General features: G+C 38.2%; 1 long non-coding RNA gene across 1 annotated transcript in view; it reads right to left on the reverse strand.

Annotated features, from left to right (window-relative positions):
- The window catches only part of LOC128653943 (uncharacterized), an 80,491-nt gene that overhangs the window by 29,657 nt on the left and 32,672 nt on the right, over positions 1–18,162 (reverse strand). Inside the window, exon 2 of the long non-coding RNA XR_008401411.1 lies at positions 5,236–5,376. This is a non-coding gene — a long non-coding RNA (uncharacterized LOC128653943). The remainder of the gene's footprint in view (positions 1–5,235; positions 5,377–18,162) is intronic.

The raw sequence follows: 18,162 nt of genomic DNA on the forward strand, positions 1-18,162 counted from the left end.
AATCATGCAAAATCTTTGGGATTTTTTTTAGACCATGTATTGTAATGTAGGAGTCTCTGTTTCACATAAAGAACACTACATAGCAACATATACATTTCTCAAGATAAATATTGTATTTCTACATTTTTTTAAGGGCTTCACAGTACCGACGACTTAAATCATCTCACCTGAGCGGTGAGATTTTGAATATCAGGCCCTGTTTCATATAATATTTTTTTGGGGTTTCATATCCCTTTAATAAGTTTCCATTTCCTTGTTTATTTTTCTTGAACTCTTTAATGTCCTTCCTGTGTTTTAGACATTTTCTTGGCTTGGAGGTGAATACAAACATTTGAAAACTCTAATTAGTATGTTATTGAGTTGATAATTTAATTTCAGTAGTACTTTAACTCCTAAAGGAACATGGAAGTAAAAAATTAAGCTTTCATGGTTCAGATAAAGCATGCAGCTTTAAGAGAATTTTTAGCTGACTTCGTTTATCAAAACTGACTTTGTTCTTTTGTTATCCTTTATTGAAAAGCATACCTAGGCAGGCTCATGAGCAGAACTGTCCTACTGAGAGCTAATCAGTAGATACACCCATATGCCACTTGCCATTGGCTCAGCAGATGTGGTCAGCTGTGTCTTATTGGTGCCTTACTGCTTTGGAGCTGACTTTAGCTTTGCAGAGGTTAAATACATTTAGCTAGATTACGAGTTTTCAGCGCTATAGAGAAATTAACGACCGCCACAAAAGCTGTGTTATTTCACCTCCCTATAGCGCTGCTATTACAGGTTTTGAAAAAAGCAGGCTTGTGCAGGCGATATGGTGGCGTTGAGCTCCATACCGCATCGAAATACAAGCGCTGCTTTGACGTGCTATTGCACGATTTCCCCATAGACATCAATGGGGAGAGCCGGCAAAAAAGAAGCCTAACACCTTTGATTACAGAAACAAAAGCTCCGTAACGCAGCCCCATTGATGTCTATGGGGAAAGAAAAAGTTATGTTTAAACCTAACACCCTAACATAAAAACCACGTCTTAACACCCCTAATCTGCTGCCCCAGACATCGCTGCAACCTACATAATGTTATTGACCCCTAATCTGCCGCCCTTAACATCGCCGCCACCTAAATAAAACTATTAACCACCAAATCTGCCGCTCCTGATATCGCCGCCACCTACATACAGTTATTAACCCCTAATGTGCTGCCCCTAACATTGCCGCCACCTAAATAAAAATATTAACCCCTAATCTGCCGCCCTTAACATCGCCGCCACCTACATTACAGTTATTAACCCCTAATCGGCCGCCCCCAATGTTGCCGCCACTATATTAAAGTTATTAACCCCTAAACCTCAGGCCTCCAACATCACTAACACTAAATAAATATATTAACCCCTAAACCTAACGTAACCCTAACCTTAAGCATAACCCTAACGTAACCCTAAGCCTAAGTCTAACCCTAACACCCCCTAACTTAAATATAATTAAAATAAATCTAAATAAACCTTACACTTATAACCTAAATAATTCCTATTTAAAACTAAATACAAACTTACCTGTAAAATAAAACCTAAGCTAGATTCAATATAACTAACAGTTATATTGTAGTTATCTTAGGTTTTATTTTATTTCACAGCTAAGTTTGTATTTATTTTAACTAGGTAGACTAGTTAGTAAATAGTTAGTAACTATTTAATAACTACACCTAGCTAAAATAAATACAAAGTGACCTGAAAAAATTAAACCTAACCTGCCTTACACTAAAAACTAACATTACAATAAAATACAATTAATTAAATTATTTAAATACAATTTTCTAAATTACAAAAAAAATAAACACTAAATTACAAAAAATAAAAAACGAAATTATCAAAAATAAAAACGAATTACTCCTAATCTATTAGCCCTATCAAAATAAAAAAGCCCTCCCAAAATAAAAAAACCCTAGCCTACAATAAACTGCCAATGGCCCTTAAAAGGGCCTTTTGTGGGGCATTGCCCCAAGGAAATCAGTTCTTTTACCTGTAAAAAAAAATTGCAAACACCCCTCAACAGTAAAACCCACCACCCAGCCAACCAACCCCCAAATAAAAGCCTATCTAAATAAACCTAAGCTAACCATTGCCCTGAAAAGGGCATTTGGATGGGCATTGCCCTTAAAAGGGCATTTAGCTCTTTTACATTGCCCAAACCCTAAGCTAAAAAAAAAAAAACACTCAAAAAAACCTAACACTAACCCCCGACGATCCACTTAAAGTTATCGAAGTTCGGACATCCATCCTCATCCAGCCGGCAAACTCATCATCCAGGCGGCAAGAAGTCTTCATCCGGGCGGCCTCTTTCATCTTCATCCAGCTGGTGAAGTCTTCATCCAGACGGCATCTTCTATCTTCATCCATCCAGCACGGAGCGGGTCCATCTTAAAGACATCTGGCGCGGAGCATCCTCTTCTTACGATCGTTGCTGGAAAATGAAGTTTCCCTTTAAGCGACGTCATCCAAGATGGCGTCCCTTACATTCCTATTGGCTGAAAGATTTCTATCAGCCAATAGGAATTAAAGGGAAAAAAAATCTTATTGGCTGTTGCAATCAGCCAATAGGATTGAGCTTTCATCCTATTGGCTGATCCAATCAGCCAATAGGATTTTTTCCCCTTTAATTCCTATTGGCTGATAGAAATCTTTCAGCCAATAGGAATGTGAGGGATGCCATCTTGGATGACGTCACTTAAAGGGAAACTTCATTTGGATGTCTTGAAGATGGACCCGCTCCGTGCCGGATGGATGAAGATAGAAGATGCTGTCTGGATGAAGACTTCTTGCCATCTGGATAATGACTTTGCTGGCTGGATGAGGATGGATGTCTGGACTTCGATAACTGTAAGTGGATCGTCGGGGTTAGTGTTAGATTTTTTTAAGGTTTTTTTGGATGTTTTTTTTTAGCTTTGGATTTGGGCAATGTAAAAGAGCTAAATGCCCTTTTAAGGGCAATGCCCATCCAAATGTCCATTTCAGGGCAATGGTTAGCTTAGGTTTATTTAGATATGTTTTTATATTGGGGGGTTGGTTGGTTGGGTGGTGGGTTTTACTGTTGGGGGTGTTGAGCTGATTTCTTTGGGGAAATGCCCCACAAATGGCCATTTTAAGGGCCATTGGCAGTTTAGTGTAGGCTATGGGGTTTTTTTTATTTTGGGGGGCTTTTTTATTTTGATAGGGCTATTAGATTAGAAGTAATTCGTTTTTATTTTTGATTATTTCGTTTTTTATTTTTTGTAATTTAGTGGGAGGTTTTATTGTAATTTAGCAAATTGTATTTTAATAATTTTATTTTATTTTATTGTAATGTTAGTTTTTAGTGTAAGGCAGGTTAGGTTTTATTTTACAGGTAACTTTGTATTTATTTTAGCTAGGTAGTTATTAAATAGTTAATAACTATTTACTAACTAGTCTACCTAGTTAAAATAAATACAAACTTACCTGTGAAATAAAAATAAAACCTAAGATAGATACAATATAACTATTAGTAATATTGTAGCTAGCTTAGGTTTTATTTTACAGGTAAGTATATATTTAGTTTTAAATAGGAATTATTTAGGTAATAATTGTAAGGTTTATTTAGATTTATTTTAATTATATTTAAGTTAGGGGGTGTTAGGGTTAGGCTTAGGGTTGGGTTAGGGTTAGGGGTTAATATATTTATGTAGAGTTAGTGATGTGGGAGGTCAGAGGTTTAGGGGTTAATAATTTATTTAAGTATATCTCGTTGTGGGGGACTTGCGGTTTAGTGGTTAATAGGTTTATTATAGCGGCGGTGTGGGCAGATGGTAGATTAGGGGTTAATAATCTTTAAATAGTGTTTGCGATGCGGGAGGGCGGCGGTTTAGGGGTTAATAGGTTTATTATAGTGGCGACGATGTCGGGGATCGGCGGAATAGGGGTTAATAATTTTATTTAGTGGCGGCGATGTCCGGATCGGCAGATTAGGGGTTAATAATTTTATTATAGTGTTTGTGATGCGGGAGGGCCTCGGTTTAGGGGTTAATATGTAGTTTATGGGTGTTAGTGTACTTTTTAACACTTTAGTTATGAGTTTTATGCTACAGCTTTGTAACGTAAAACTCATAACTACTGACTTTAGATGACGGTATGGATCTTGTCAGTATAGGGTGTACCGCTCACTTTTTGGCCTCCCAGGACATCTCGTAATACCGTCGCTATGGAAGTCCCATTGAAAAAGGACTTTTTTAAAAGTGCGGTACTGACGGCCAAAAAGGTGTGCGGTACACCTATACCTACAAGACTTGTAATAAAAAAGCAGTGTTATGAAGCATAACGATGCTTTTTCACTCATAACGCAAAACTCGTAATCTAGCTGATTATGCATTATATACAAGCAATAGTGCAATAATACAAAGCTCTAACACATAAGAGCATTTTCCTTCTGCACTGTTATGCCCCTTTAATAGTTATGGTAAAGAAGAAAATGTTACCAAGGGTAAATAAACAGAACAATAACATTCAGATAAATTATAGTTTGTAAGGTTTAAAATTAGTATGCGCAAATAAATGGCTGGTGAAATTAGTCACACCTATGTTTAAATGATTTAAAAAACAAAAGAACATTGAGTGTTTTGTTATCTATATTAATGCTACCTCCTTTGTTCTATAGTTACAGATCCCCTAGACATGCAGCGCCTTCCCTATGGGTATAAGCTTTTTCTCCCAAAGCTATGGAGGCGTAAGGTGACAGTGAGGAATGATCTTCTGCTCATCCAGAGAGCTGTTTGTTAGCATACTGTCTAATTAATGAAAACATGAGGCCAATGAATAACACGACAACGCCAGGGCACAAAACAATTACAGCTCAAAAGGGACAAACCCCCTTGCCAGCCAAATAAATGAAGTATTATTGTTCCAACAGCGATATAATCAGCAGGGTTTATAGTTGAGATGCTGTAAAACGGCTTTTAAACAGAAGAGACAGGACATTCAAAAGACTTTCATTGTATGAGGAGTTAATACAGCCATTAACTATTTCCCTTCATAGTGGAACCACTTTAATTTGCTTGTAAAGCAGCAATTGATAAATACGGCAAATACAAATTCCAAACAGTGGCTTTATATAAAGATGCTGAGTATCCACTTAATGCTTTTTATGGGATAACTTGATTGATGCTGCCCTGTCATAAATCTAGCGTTCTGGTTCGCTGGAAAGATCTACAGAACTAGTGATAAAATGTAAACTTACCAGAGGTTGTAATTGTTCTACAAACATTTATCATCCTGTATCTGTGGATGACGGTTATGTAATGGTGTTATATGAAGTGGCAGCTGCACTACAGTGCGTGTGCTGTGATCTGTTCTCCTTCCCGTAACAACAGTTTTGTCTCTGAATAAGAAAAAGAGAGAGCCAGATACTATTATCAACAGTTTGACAAAAGAAAGAGACTAAAATATGATTCATTTAAATATGTCTCAAGTTCTCAATATTGTAATCAATAATTAATGATGGTGTTTAACAGCTACAGACTATAACAAACGTTGGATAAAAAACGCAAAATAGATTTTAAACTCTTAAAAATTTTATTTAAAATTTCCCAATATAATAAATAAATGGTAATATTGTTTTGTAGCATTATAGGACCATCCTGCTCAACTGTTGCCCTAATCTTTCACATATTTGTAACCGTTTCATTATTCGTTGCTGTTCTGTCCCTTTTCAACATTCTCCAACTTTCCTCTAATTCCTTAATTTCTTCTTTGCTCTTTCATAACCTCCACAATTTACTCATCTCTTCCTTATTCTAATTTCTTCTCTTTTTCATTCTCTCCTCACTACACTGTCTGTCTTCTATTTGTTTTGTGCCCTCCCCTTATGTATCACAAATTGTGTCTGTACACTCCTTTATCCGTGGCTGGACTGTTATTCGACGGACATTTGTCCGACTGACATTTGTGCGATGGATAATAATCCATTGGATAACAGTCTAGACACAGCCAAATGTGTCCGAGTCTACCTACTAATTCTGTCCGCGAACCGTTAAAAGCATGTCATGGGGGGTGTGACCCATGGTTATGTTCCCAGAGGTGGTTGCGGCGCCCGAGGCACTGATTAAAACAGAACTCTCTGGAGCATATCTGCCGTCAGCCGAATGTACGTCCAATGGGAATACAGTCTCTCAGATATATGTCTGACCGACAAATGTGCTTGGGCATTATGTCCGTTGTCATTCTGTCAGAGTATCTCTGTTGTCCCTTATATTTCTGTATTTTATTCTCTGGTCTTTTATTATAATTATTTGCAGAAAAGATTTGTTTGAGACAATGCAGAGAAAAGGGCCACACCCACTCTCTGTCTATAGATGACCACTTCCACCGGGATGAAGATAGAAGACCACCACCATCAGGATTAAGATAGAAGATCCCCTGTCGGAATGAAGATAGAAGACCACTGCTGTCGAGCTGAGATAGAACACCACCACTGTCGAGCTGAAGATAGAAGACCACCGCAGCTGCCCTACCAGATGCCCTTCTAAGGGCAATGCCCAACTAAATGGGCAATTTTTAGATTAGGTTTTTTAGATAGCCTTTTTTTGTGGGGTTACTTGTATTGTAGAATGGGATAGTATTTGTTTTGGTGAAAAGGAGCCAAGTCACTTTAGGTCAATGCCCTACAAAAAGTCCTTCTAAGTGCTATTGCTATAGTTTATTTTAGTGTTAGTATAGGGTTTTTTTATTTTGGGGTGTTTTTTTTTTTCAAGTTGGGCTTTAGTTTAGAATAGGCATTTTTTTGTGGTAACTTAGGGGGTGTTAGGTTAGGGGTGTTAGCTGGTTAGGGGGTTTAGAGGTTAGTGGGTACTTTGAGATGGGGGTTGGGCGGTTTAGGGTTTAATGGTGTAGCGGGTACTTTGCAATGTAGGGTGTGGTGGTTTAGGGGTTAATAATGTAATGAGTACTTTGTGATGTAGGGGTGTGGTGGTTTAGGGGTTAAAAGTGTAGCAGGTACTTTGCGATGTGGAGTGTGGTGGTTTAGGGATTAATAGTTAGAGGAGTACTTTGGGATGGGGGGGTGTGGCGATTTAAAGGTTAATAGTGTAGGGGGTGCAGTGGTTTAGGGGTTAACAGTGTAATGGGGTACTTTGTGGTGGGCTATGTGGCAGTTTAGGGGTTATTAAAATAGATGGCTTATGACAATTTGGGTTAGTGTGCAAGTATGGGTGTATTTTCCGCTTTTCTCACTCCAATGAGGAGTACGTTAACCCGGTAGTGATATTATAACTTCAGCTCTTTGCACACGTCGGGTTATCACACAAGCAAAAACTTTTTACTTTCAAGTTGTAATACCCGTGCTACCCGACACTGACAAAGAGCAAAAATAGAGCATAGTTAGGGGGCGACCAGGAGCGATAAATAGCGGTCCACTCGTAATCTAGTCCTATGTTTGTTACTGATTATAAGAATGTTAAATCACTGCTATGTGTGTTACTTGAAGTAACAGGGTTTCAATAACTTATCTTTGTCTGTTAATGGAAAATAGAGGATTAAATTGTTTATCTTGTGTTTGTGTATTACTGGAATTTTGGGGATTCAGCACTGTGCTTGTGTATTACTGGAAGTCCATAAGTAATACGTAACTAATAAAATAAGCAACTAAAATTAGCATTTTCAAGAATTCAGTTTATCAACTTGTCATTTGTGTGACGTGGCTTTGTAAGTGTGAGATAATTTTACATCTTTATTTAAAACTATTGACATCTAAGTGATGGCTTTAACCTAATGCCCCATTGTTTCCATTTTTATTTTCCCTTTTCTTTATCTCTTCTATCCTTTCTGTGTTGTGTACATTTTCTTTTTTTGGCAGATCATATAATACATGTTATTAAGCTAAAATTAAATGTCATTAATATTTGAAATTACAGCGAACAGGTTAATCCAAGGCCTGCATAGAATGCTACACCATAACGTCTTTATTACATTTATCCTATTTTCAAATAAGACTACCAGTCTCAAATAAACACATAGCGCACTACGAAATGTGGAACTTTTTTAGCGGGTGCACCACCCGGCTGATTTTACTGACCATTTGACTAAAATATTAGGCAATATTAAGCTAATATTAGCCAATATTGAAAATGTTCAACTTGTATTGCACTAATAATCATTAAATACATTTATGTTAAATTATGCAATTAATTTGTGCTTTGGACAGCTAAAGATTATATAGAAAATATTACAATGCCCCCACCCGGCTACTTAAAAATGCCACCCAGCCGGCAAAATTTTCTATGGAGATCAGGTCTCAAGTTGCACTAAATATTCGATTGCAGTTTCAGCTTTTGCTTGAGCGCAAACTATAACTTTTAACCCCTTAAGGACTGGGCACTTCAGACAAAAACTTCCCCAAAAGACCCCAGAGCATTTTTAGCATTTTTGCCATCACTACATTTAAACAGAAATAGAGCCTTTTTTTTTTTACCTATCAAAACTATATAATTTTTTTTAGTAGACAACTTAAAGTATTGATCTAGGCCCATTTTGGTATATTTCATGCCACCATTTCACCGCCAAATGCGATCAAATTTAAAAAAAACGTTAACTTTTTCACAATTTTAGGTTTCTCACTGAAATGATTTACAAACAGCTTGTGCAATCATGACACAAATGGTTGTAAATGCTTCTCTGGGATCCCCTTTGTTCAGAAATAGCAGACATATATGGCTTTGGCATTGCTTTTAGGTAATTAGAAGGCCGCTAAATGCCGCTGCGCACAACACTTTTATTATGCCCAGCAGTGAAGGAGTTAATTTGGTAGCTTGTAGGGTTAATTTTAGCTTTAGTGTAGAGATCAGCCTCCACCTGACACATCCCAACCCCTGATCCCTCCCTGACCCTCTCAAACAGCTCTCTTCCCTCCCCCTCCCCCAAAGGTCACCCCCATCTTAAGTACTGGCAGAAAGTCTGCCAGTATAAAAATAAAAGGGTTGTTTGTTTTTTTACATTATATATTTTCTGCAGGGTAGTATCCCCCCTTACCCCCCAACTTCCCTGATCCCCTCCAAACAACTCTATAACCCTCCCCCCTCTATTTACATCCATCTTAGGTATTGGCAGCTGTCAGTTTGCTGCAAAATAGGTAATTTAATATATATATATAAATATATAAATATATATATATAAAACACCCATTTTTCTTTAGTGTAGCTGCTGCCCCTCAATACCCAAACTCCCCTCCAAGATCCCTTTTCCTCAAATTCTCCCACATATGATCCCCCTCATTGCCCCTCCTCCCTCCTTCCCCCTCAATGACGTAGCATTAATTATTATTTTTTTCCCTGTAGCGTGGTGTAGCGGTCCCGCCCTCCTCCAGCAATGGGTCGACCACCAGCCTCCCTCCTTATGCTCCCACCCACCAACGATCGGTCCTCTCTGCTTCCGTAACTCTGCAACTCTATTTCTGCTGTGCCCCCTTCGTGGGACAGGGTATGGCACTGGTCGTTAAGGGGTTAACTTGTAATATGAGTGCAAGATACTGCATTCGGGATCTCCATTGAAAGTACAGGTTACGCTAGATCAAAGCCGGCCTCGCTAACCCTTCTCTGGTAAACGTGGTTTACCACAGACTTTTTATCTGGCCCTTTATTACAGCAATGTTTGTAAGAATTTTATATATATTGGGCTAGCTAGATTACAAGTGGAGAGCTAATTTATTGCGCACCAATAAACGGTCAATTTCGCCCATTTACGGCTGCACAATAAATAACCAGCCAATACAAGTGGCTGGTTAAAGCTACCATGAGCTTGAGGTAGCAATTAGCGCTCCAAAAATTACCCAGGGTTCAGACCTCTGGTAAATTTTAAAAATTTCCCCCAATTGCCTCCAAACTTAAGTGTGAGGTTCCTTAATAAAATAAAAAATTATGGAGCATCTTTAAAAAAATTTAAATTAACTGTACAAAGCAGTTTTTAGGGGTTAAAGTGTGCGGATGTGGGGTGTTAGAAAAAAACGGCACTGAAAAGTGCATTTACCTTGTGGTCTATGGGGACTGTGTTATCACTCAAAATATATATATATATATGTATATGCTTATATACAGGGCTCAAAAGTCCTAAGCTACTAGCCAGGACAAAATGTTACTCGCCACTTCTAATCCCACCCACATCACACCCACTACTTCACCCACTCTTTGTATATGTTTAGCCATTGTGAAACATTTTGTAATATTGTTTTTATTTTATACCATAACAAACTAAATAATGCCACATACAGTAATAAATTAACAAAACTAAGTTCATAGCAGTTAGAAACATCAACTAGAGGTTCTGGGGAAGACAACAGCTAGACAGAAAAAGGAAGTTGTTGAACATAGAGAGCTGAAATTTATGGAAGGTCATAGCAGACCTGGAGATATTTAAAATATATATATATAATTGTCATCTCTGCCTTCTCTCTCTTAACTATCTATCTCCACTCCCTCCTCTCTTCAATCTCTCTTTTTACCCTCTCCCTTCTCTCTCAGGACATGGGGCCTATCTATCAAGCTCCGAAAGGAGCTTGAGGGCCCGTGTTTCTGCTGATCTAAAGACCACTGCTCCATAACCCTGTCCGCCTGCTCTGATGAGGCGGACAGACATCGCCGGAATTCACCGCGAGTCTGCAGGGGGCAGCGTTGCACCAACAGCTCACAAGAGCTGCTCGTGCAATGCTGAATACGGAGAGCGTATTGCTCTCCGCATTCAGCGATGTCTGTCGGACCTGGTCCGCACTGTCGGATCAGGTCCGACAGACATTTGATAAATAGGCCTCCATGTCTTCTCTTTACACTCCCTTTCCCCTCTCTCACTTTTTTTCTTCATTCTCTTAACTCTACCTTCTTCTCCACTTTCACTTTTCCTCTGCAATCTCTCTCTCTCTCTCTGCCCCGTTTACCCTCTCAGAGGTAACAGTCTAAGTACTAATGGGGTACCTACAGCCCTAATAGTTTTAGCACATAGTCTAAAATGTGTATTTGTCAGTGCTGCAATAGAAATGTACATTCTGCAAATACAATGTGCCAACTTTGCTACTTACAACATGCCACTAGACTTCAGACTCAACATTAACTAACTAGCTTTCACTCGCCACCATTAAATTTACACTAGCCAATGGCTAGTGAAAATTGTGAGCCCTGTTATATACATATATATTTATGTGTTAATATGTGTATTTATACATAATAACATATAAATATACATGTACTATATATAAGCGTATACATATGCTTATATACATATATACCTGTATTTATGTGTTAATATGTATATATATATATATATATATATATATATTAACACCTAACTATATATATATATATATTCATATACATATATATTTAAATTTTGCTGCCCATTGCTGCGCAACTTATTCCCTCACCTGCGCTAGGGTGTCTGCCGTGCCTCACGGCATGATAACGAGGCTCCCATTGAGTGCAAAGCTTCTCTGTAATTGTGTGCGTTGGTATTACTGAGTGGAGCGCATATATCGCGTAAGCACAATTTTTAGCTCCACTAGTAATCTGCCCCAAAGTCTATACTCCTGAGTCTACCTCAATATGTCATCTTACAAAGTTCTAAGTTTCAACAAAAAAAGACCAGAGTTCATTTGGTAATATGAGTAAATTGCATATTCTTCTACATCCCTTTAAATGACAGGGGATTGGCATGTTGCAGTACTATTCGAAATTGCTCTGTCCACAATATTTACTTTTAACCTACATAGCTATTTTTTTATTTTTGCAAGCCAGCTTTTCATTGGCAATCTATTTACCTGAACATTTGGAAGAGTTGTAAGTCCTCTGACATTAACTGGGCCCACAATAAAAGCAAGCAAAGGAGTATAGTGAACAGTTTTAAATATCAAACCCAGTATAAATTCTCCTTTTTCCCTTGCTCATCTCCTGCAGGGATGCCCCAGGGTGCCTGAACATGCAGAGTGCTTCCCTGAGAGAGACTGCTCACATCTGGGTTTCTCCTAATTTAATTGGCTGAACATAAATGAGATTGGGGGGGGGGGGTTGTAAGTATAGATGACCAAATCTTTCTAACAAAACACCATTTCCATAAGCCGATCAAAGAATTAAAAAGGAGTCACTGAACAGAATTCACTAAAGCGCTAGGATACGGCTTACTAATTGCTCTAATAAAGCCTTAATACCTCTCCTGTGAAGGTTCCTCTTTGCTCTATCTTCGTCTCACTGCTGCCAATCACATTCAATACCTTCAACCCTTATGTAGATTGTAAGCTCTTCAGAACAGAACCTTGTATTTACACTGTAGTTTCTCATGGTGTACTCCTACTTATACACACCGAGTGCTACAGAAGTTAGCAGTGCTTTACAAATAAATGTTATTATTACTATTATTATACTGTATGTGATGCATCGTTTGGAATTGTATATAATGAACCCGTCAGTTGCTAGGTAATCAATAAAACAGTATTTATAAAATAGGTGGTTGTATAAGATGGTACATGGCAGTTATGTATTGACGTTTTCCTGTATTCTCTTATTTTAAATAAATGGGATTTAGTAAACCTGATTTTCTTTAACTACAAAGGATGAGAAAGTTGTTTGTTTCACCAAATACAGTACTCACTTCTAAGGTTACTGATTGCTGCAGATCAGCACACAATGTATTAAGATCTCATAAAGACACACAAATACTTGCTACAATACTTACAAACTCCAAAACTTCTCAAGCGCTGTTCTTGTCCTTTTGGAACTCTCTACACTGCTCCATAAGAGGCCTTGACTCACTGCTGCAACTACAATCCATGAGACAAGCTACCCAACCCTCAAATTGTAGACTGTAAGCTCTTAGCAGCAGGGCCCCCCTCCTTCTGTATTAGTTTTCTTTAGTCTGTTTTTTTGTATCTTATCTTGAATACCCCTATCTATGTACCCAGCGTTACAGAATTTTGTGGTGCTATACAAAAATCATAATAGTAATAATAATAATGTATATTTTCTGGGCTAAAAAACAACATTGTTGTGTTAAAGGCTTTCACTGTTACAGATCACCTACATGGATGCTTAAAGGGACAGTCTAGTCAAAATGAAACTTTCATTATTCAGATAGGACTTTCCAATTTACTTTTATCATCAAATTTGCTTTTTTCTCTTGGTATTCTTAGTTGAAACTAAACCTAGACAGACTCATATGCTAATTTCTAAGCCCTTGAGGGCTGCCTCTTATCACATGCTTTTTAAATTGCTTTTCAACACAAAGAGACTGATAGTTCATGTGGGCCATATAGATAACACTGTGTTCAGGCACAGTCATGAGATCAGGGGGCTGGAAGAAGATTCTTAGATACAAGGTAAACACAGAGGTAAAACGTGTATTAATATAACTGTGTTGGTTATGCAAAACTGGGGAATGGGTAATACAGGGATTATCTATCTTTTAAAACAATAACAATTCTATTGTAGACTGTCCCTTTAAGTCACTTCACTTTTTCCCTCATAGACAGAAAGGGGTGTGGCTCCTACTCACACACCATCATGTGATCACTGCCCTCCCCCTTTCTCTCTCTATAATGGAGGTTAAATTTAAACTTTCACAATTCAGATAGAAAATGCAAGCTTACGAAACTTTCCAATTTATTTCATGTATCTAATTAGCATAGTTTTAAAGGTATCCTTTGTTGAAAAGCATACCTAGGTAGGCTCAGGAGCAGCAACACGCTAGTGGGAGCTAGCAGCTGATTGGTGGCTGCACATATATGCATGCCTCTTGTCATTGGCTCATCAGTTAGCTCTCAGTAGAGCATCACTGCTCCCTCAACAAAGGATAACAAGATAATGAAGCAAGTTGGATAACAGAAGTCAAATGGAAAGTTGTTTAAAAATTGTATGTACTATCTGAATCATGAACAAAATTGTGTTTCATGTCCCATTAAGAGCACAGGGAATATGTTGATTGGTGCACATCACTGTGAATGAACTTGATTGACAAGCAAGTGCATGCATAATGTGGGCACATCAATCAGAAGCTGCGTTTGATCATAAGTATGCACATGCACACAAACAAATATAGGCTTCACTCTTCTTTTTAAAATGCATTCAGGAACTTTCCTGGGAAATAAACATATAGGGGGTGATTTATCAAGCTGAGGGGGACAAGGGCACACATACGCTCCCCTGTCTGCCGCAGCTCGCCCTCTGGCGTGCTGATTTCCTCCCGGCGAATTCAGCATTACACACGAGCGCTATTTTGCTCTTGCGTGCAATCCCGCCCCCAGCCCACGTACAGCCTATCAAGTGCGGGCAGGAGCTGTCAATCTCTCCGGTCGAACTAGACCACAGAGATTGTTTTTCGCCACTTTAGAAGTGGCGGAAGGTTTGGAAAGCAATGGTCTGATGACCACTGCTTGTTAAATACGGCGTGCAGGTTCTCTTGTGAGAACCTGCAGAGGGGCTCAAAGGCTGGCGAAAGCCTTTGATAAATCAACCCCATATTGTATACCTTTAATGCACACCGATGAGTGCCTGAATATGGTTCTACAAATTATTGTATATAATTATTATTGATTGTTTAATAATAAATGTATATAAAACACACCATACCCGAATTATCAGTCATTCTTGCTTTACCTGCTGTTCGGTATTGGTTCATCTCTGTTCCTCCAACATGAAAAAGTAAAAAAAAAAAAATTATACTTACATGAGAAATTAATTTATGTCATTATGTTGAGAGTCGATGAGATCATAAGTAGGAAGAGGCTTAAATCTCCCACTCTGCTAGAAACCTTCAGTAATACATATGGCCAAGTAGAGGAGAAAAACTAGAAAAACAGGAAAAAGCAAAGGGAGGCAAATAAAGTGTTAATACATGCGTTGCTGCCAAATGTAAAGAATAAAAAGACGGGGTCCTTGAACTCTCATCATCATAAAAAAATGAATTTATCAGGTAAACATACATTTTGTTTTCTTTTATAAGATGGTGAGAGTCCACAAGATCATTTGGGATCTTGGACCTAAGCAGTGCTGACCACCAGACCACTATGAAATGGTGAGGGACAATACAGATAAGTCAGGTTTGCTACTGATCAGGAATAGTAACCTGCAGTATTTTCCTGCCAAAAGTACCCTTTAAAGAAGCATATACATCAAACTGGCAGCATTTTGCAAAAATTATATGAAAAAAAAACAATCAGTTGTCTTACAAATATGGTCCAGAGAGAACTTATTGTGGAAGGCCCAAGTCGTAGAAACTGCTATAGAGGAATGAGTAGTAATACAGGGGGAGACTTCCCTGCAACCAAGAATGCCTTTAGGGATTAAGGCCTTTATCCAAGCAAAGTAATCTGCAGTAACGTTGTGACAAGAGAAATTAACAAACAAGGCAGAAGGCAGTGTGAAAGACTTATTTGATTCAAAATAGGATTTGAGAGCCCTGGTAAAATCAATGTTGTGAAAATGTCACTCCTTAGAGTTCTTAGGAGCCAGGCACAAGGAAAGCACCACAATTTCCTGGTTAATAATATCCAGAGATAAATGGTTCTTAGCACTGACTTTCCTTATTGAAAAATACCATTCTAGATGAGGATATTGCTAACAGGAAGATGAACTCCAAAGAAAAAAAGCTGAAGGTACACCCAGTGTACGGGTTCAAATGGAAAAGCTTGTAAAACCCTCAATACCAGATTAAGGGGACGATTAACCCGATCGTATACGGTCGGGAGGATTGATGTCCGCAGCCTCAGAGGCAGCGAACGGGGTAAGGAGCAGCGGTCTTAAGCCCGCTGCTTAACTGCGGAAACAGGGTGATTAGGGGCCATTCGGCGCTTGTTAAATAGGCCCCTAAGACTTTAAATAGGAGTAACTGGACAGACAGGCCTAATTCAAATCAGAGCGTGCATGAAAGACTGTACATTCGGAAACTTAGCTAACTTTCTGTGATATCGAGACTGCATCCAGTTGAAAGGCCCACACCAAGACAATGCAAGCACTGTGCCAAGGATCTTACAAGAAGTAGCACAGTGTAGACCAGGGGAATTGCTGATAAATACACATTTCAGCTGAGAGACTTGTGACATCTACACACTGGGAGAAGATTTTCACTATCTGGTTTAGTTCATGCCATCCCACAAGGTACTCTCTGAAGTGAAAGATGAGTCTCCGATCGGTTAGAGAACCCCTATCAAACAGCATTAAGGTCAGCCCTCAATTCACCTCACTCCATCTTGAAGGGACTAAAGCACTGATACTCAACTCAACATCAGTTTATTGCTATTCCACCTCAACATTGCCTATGATCTAACCCTTGCTAGATCAGATGTGTTTTTTTCTGGCCAATCCTCACAGGGGCTGTCCTGGTGGAATTATCGCAAAAAAAGGGGCAGTCCCTGCGAGTGGTTAGATAGCTCCTATTGAAAGTAATGGAGTTTGCTGGAAAGGGACACTTCACTCCGTAGAACGAAGTTAGCAGTGAGCAGGGGGTGCATTTTAAAAACAAATCCTGCAACCAATATACATCACATTACACTGCTTTATGCATATAGCATCTTAAAATGGCATATATTTTTGTATGCATGTGTTTTCTATTTTGAGTGTTTTAAGAAAAGGTTACCACCTTTTAAAGTTGCGAGTATATGGGTTTAGAGAGACAATTTCATATACTCCCATGGAACGCCCATGTTCAGACCATTTTACGAAAAAAACAACAATTACACTTACAGTACATTTTGTACTTATAAGTACGAATTTATGTGTGGTTTTTATGCATCCAGTGAACTTAAATTACGATTTACTGCAAATTTCATACTATTTATTCATGTGTAATTTATATCCAAATTTAACTTTGCTGATAAAATGTGATTTTTGGTGAAGAAATTTGTTACGATTTTTGATACACCTTAACAATAACATTTTTTCCTGCTTATTGTTGTGTGAATGGTGATTTTTAAAATACAAATTTTATTGTGCACTTTTGTAATGTATTCATCTCCTCCCAATATGAAAATGCAGAATAGGCTCCTTAATTCCACCAGGGAAATAGTAGGACTAGCGAGCAGTCTTTAATAATCTCCCAGCCCAGAGATATTTATATCATTGGGCTCTCTGTCCCAACCAGCCTCCAGCTCTGCATGTGCTATCAGTGACACTGCCTATCATCATAACAGCAATGTTAGAGCACACAGCACAGGAACAGCGCAGGAACAGCACAGGAACAACACAGGCCGATGAATAGGGAGCAAGACATTATGCAGGTGGGGCTACACCCATTCATGGTCCCTTTTATCAATACCTGTACCCCTGATACATTTCTGTTTTTTGAATGACAAACTTAGTTATCTCTTGTTCAATGACTCCAACAGAAAAAAAGTTGTTTTATTCAGCAAAGGAGAATTCATTAAAAAATCTACAACTACTCAATGTAATGTAATGCATTTTGAAATATACCCCTTTAGATGTAACAGAGAAAAAGTTAAAGGGACAGTCAACACCAGATTTTTTTGTTGTTTTAAAAGATAGATAATCCCTTAATTATCCATTCCCCAGTTTTGCATAACCAACACAGTTATAATAATACACGTTTTACCTCTGTAATTACCTTGTATCTAAGCCTTTGCAGACTGCCCCCTTATTTCAGTTCTTTTGACAGACTTGCATTTTAGCCAATCAGTGCTCACTCCTCAGTAAATTCATGTGCATGAGCTCAATGTAATCTATATGAAACACATGAACTAATGCCCCCTAGTGGTGAAAAACTGTCAAAATGCATTTAGATTAGAGGCGGCCTTCAAGGTCTAAGAAATTAGCTTATGAACCTCCTAGGTTTAGCTTTTAACTAAGAATACCAAGAGAACAAAACAAAATTGGTGATAAAAGTAAATTGGAAAGTTGTTTAAAATTACATGCCCTATTTGAATCATGAAAGTTTTATTTGGACTTGACTGTCCCTTTAAGCACCATGACATCTTAATTTGTGTTAATTTACTCAATCACAATGAAACAGCTTTTGCCATTTGTAGTTCCTCAGGAAAGGTAGGAAGCTTTTTTTTTTTTGCTCTGCTACATACCTGATAAACTTTCAAATGAATATTGCACTCCTGTAGTATTTGTTTTTATAAAGCTGTGACATCTTTAGAATAAATAAGATGCAGAACAAAAGGTGCAGCTAATAAAAAAGGTAT

This window comes from Bombina bombina, chromosome 1 (assembly GCF_027579735.1).
Source record: "Bombina bombina isolate aBomBom1 chromosome 1, aBomBom1.pri, whole genome shotgun sequence".
NCBI classification, from domain to species: Eukaryota; Metazoa; Chordata; class Amphibia; order Anura; family Bombinatoridae; genus Bombina; species Bombina bombina.